The sequence below is a fragment of the Arachis stenosperma genome, chromosome 5 (genome assembly GCF_014773155.1).
Source record: "Arachis stenosperma cultivar V10309 chromosome 5, arast.V10309.gnm1.PFL2, whole genome shotgun sequence".
Taxonomy (NCBI): Eukaryota; Viridiplantae; Streptophyta; class Magnoliopsida; order Fabales; family Fabaceae; genus Arachis; species Arachis stenosperma.
Window position 1 is genome coordinate 14,107,368 of NC_080381.1, and position 3,978 is coordinate 14,111,345.

Genomic DNA, 3,978 nt, shown 5'->3' on the forward strand with positions numbered 1-3,978 from the left:
TTTATTTGAGAAAAAAAAAGTTTACGTATAATTTTCAGAAATTATAATAATTTTTTTATTTATGTATACATATATATTAATTTTATTAAATAATTATATATATATATATATATATATATATATATATATATATATATATATATATATATATATATATTACGGTAATTTTTTTTAGTATATACATATACATAAATAATTCTATACATATACACAAATAAAAAAATATATGAATTATATTTTGTTAAACCCGATGTTATCGGTTATTAAAAACATTTAAATCACATATATTAATTATTTTTTGTTATAATTATTTTATTTTATATATATGATTATTTTTTATTCTACAATCGTGCAATAATTTTTTTATATCCATATATATTTCTCAATTTCGGCTCTATTTATACATATATTAACAGTTTTTTTAATAGTGATGTTTTAATATTTTTTAAATATAATTTTATTAATAATTACATTACTAATCTAAAATATAAAATGAGAAAAAAAGGTGATAAATATATCCAAGAAAGAAAATAAACTTAAAAATCAGAAAAAAAAGAAGAAATTTTATATTAGAAAATGTAAAAATAATATATTCAAAAAGAATAGTCGTAATATATAAATTGAGTCAACAATTTAAATTTCTCTAAAACTAATTTAATCAAATACCAATATTAGAAATAAATTACTTAAATAATATTTAATCTATTATAGAAAAAACATATATATCCTAAAAAAATTATCTATAAAAAATATATATATCTTGCAAAAATTATTAAATAAATTTATTCTTTTTGCCCTATTTTCACATTAAAAAATTATTTGTTCTGTCTTGTTTAATTGTTATTATGTTATTAAAATTGTTAAATAATATTAAAAAAATTCTTTAAAAATAGAAATAGTGATGACACCTTAAATAATTAATTCAATAGAATTAAATTTAAACAAATAAGATGATTCAATCAATTATACAAATAATAACATATTTATAAATATTAATAATGAAAATAGTCTCACTAATGTAAATGATCAATACAATAATTATATGAAAAGAGTAAAAAATAACTAATTACATAATTACATAATTTTCAAGATCCTATATAATTGAATCTAAAGGACAAATACAAAATATCTATATGATAATATCCTAATATTTTAGCATACTATAGATCATATTATAAATTTATATATCACATTATAATTTTAAGCCAACTCGTTAAACACATTATAACATAAACCATCTAAAAAGATACACCAAATTAACAAATATCACATGAGTCACAATATACATTCTAAATTGTCACGATATTTTAAATAAAAAGAGCATCAATACAAAGAAATCAATGAATATAACTAAAATAAAGAGTAATAACAAAGAGACACAAAAAAAAATTAATAATAAAAAAAATTAATAAAAACATTAACATATAAACTACATACACGAACAATGTATATATTAATTATGAATTACAAAAAAGACAATACATAGATATATATATATATATATATATATATATATATATATATATATATATATATATATATATATATATATATATATATATATGAATTGAAATACATATCACAAAATAGAATATTACAAAACAAAATTATAGTAAGATTATTTAAAAACAATATAAAGATGACACATCTTTTTGGTTAATTAGAAGCTAAAAGAAAAAAAAAAGTATGCGCCTAATAATAAGTAATTAAAATAAAAAAATTTAAAAAAATATAAAAAAGTAAAATGTATAAATAAAGATAAAAGAAAAAAATTAAACAAATTACAAAAATTGTACCCTAAATATGAGAGAGAGAGGGAGGGAGGGAGGGAGAGAGGGAGATAAATAAAGATAAAATAAACAAAAATTAAATAAATTACAAAAATTGTACCTAAACATGAGAGAGAGAGAGAAAGAGAAAAGAGAGCAAATGAGTAGAAAACATTTGATCTTGTATAAATAGATGATATTGAAAAAAATAAATTAATTAAATTAATTCATATATTTCGTTATCATATTTATTATTTATTAAATAATTTGATATTTACTCCAATCAAATCAAATAATTAATATAATTAACCAAATTAATTAATTGATATAATTAATTATAATTAATCAATTCATATAAATTATAATAAATGGTGAGATTTAAATGTTTAATCAAATTAATTAATTGATATAATTAATTAATTATAATTGATTTGCTTTAACGAACTAAATGAAATAGATTAGGAAACACCTCGTGCCACATCAGTTCCATTTTTAAGTGCAAAAATTTGATTTCTATATAATAGAATAGAATAGAATAGATAATAAAGATATTTTCTTAAATTAATATAATTATACATTATTCATTAAATATTAATTGTAATATTGTAATATAATTATAATAAAGATATTTTTTTAAATAAATTTATTTAGAGAAATATAAATTGGTTATTAATAACCGATACCATTATCATATAATTATCACATTATATTATTATTATCATTATTATTATCAATATAATTAAAATGATTAAAAATATTTTTGATTGATAATTGATAAGTAGTTTAATAATGTATTAAATATTGATTTTATATAACTATGATAAAGATATTTTTCTAAATTAGTATAATTATGTATTATTAATTAAATGTTAATTATAGTATAATTATAATAAAGATATTTTTATAAAATAAATTTAGAAGAGAAAATAGGACATTCATTTTGGCGGGAAAACGGATTCACAAAGAATCGACACCTCACTTCCATTAGTTGGGAAAAAACCCAGTTTTAGTATATTAAGTAGATGCAAAAATCATGTTTAAAAAAATGTGTCAAATTTGCAATTTAATTCCATATGCATAATGTCAAATTGTCAATAAGAATCTGACGATATCCTATTTTAAAAAACATGTTTGTATTAAAAGAAAATGTTTTAATTTGGATTTCAAAATATTATTATTCACCTTGCTTTTTTCAATAAAAAGAGTATATCAATATGCTAGTGTCATCATTCACATGCACAAAACTAAGCTAATAATAATAAAGGTTGACATATAATAAAAGTAAAATAGATAGAAGAAATGTTATGTTTAATAGAAAAAAATATTGAGAATTGATCTATGTATTAATTTTTTTTAAGACTAAAATATCTGTTTTTAAAATTTTTGTGAACTAATTTAAATAATTACTCTGTTAGAAAATAGACTGAAGACTAATTTGTCTATTAAAATAAAACTTTGGAGGTTGATTAATATATATTTTTTTTAAGAACTACAATATATGTTTTTAAAATCTTGGAGACTAATTTGGTTAATTATTCTAAAATATAGCAATTTTTTAAAAACTGTCTTAGTATAAAAAAATTCAGCAAATATTGAGTTTGATATTTAAAATTGCAAACATAGATGTGTTTTAGTTTTAGAACGATATATGCTTGTTATTTTGGAACTTTATGAAGGAGCACTACAATATGGAATAAAAACCTTCCGATAAAACAAACCTCATAAGCAAGGTGTCGTGGTGTAGTTGGTTATCACGTCAGTCTAACACACTGAAGGTCTCCGGTTCGAGTCCGGGCGACGCCACTTTCTATAGTATATTTTGATAATTTTCTATCCAGGATTAATAATAATGTATTAAATATTAATGCACTTTTCGGATAAATAAAAATTCAAACGAAAAGAGAGAATTCCTTTAAATCAAGCTATGAAGATTGGTGACCAGATACTATTTTATCTTTTGTTAAAAATATTTTTATATGTTTTAATTGATTTTTTTATAATTTATTCGGTATTTTTTATCATATAATATTAAATTTTTTAAAAATTTTTTTTTAAAAATAATAAAAAAACATTTAATTTGAACTAAAACAAAAAAGGTAATAGATTAACTATTAGATTTTTTAAAAAAATTATTTATATAAAAAAATATCACATTTATCAAAATATATATATATATATATATATATATATATATATATATATAACAAAC

At 17.7% G+C, this 3,978-nt stretch overlaps 1 non-coding gene across 1 annotated transcript; it reads left to right on the forward strand.

Annotated features, from left to right (window-relative positions):
• Positions 1-3,498: 3,498 nt before the first annotated feature.
• On the forward strand, positions 3,499-3,572 carry TRNAV-AAC (transfer RNA valine (anticodon AAC)). The gene has a single exon. It is a non-coding gene; the product is annotated as a tRNA-Val (tRNA).
• The last annotated feature ends 406 nt before the right edge of the window (positions 3,573-3,978 follow it).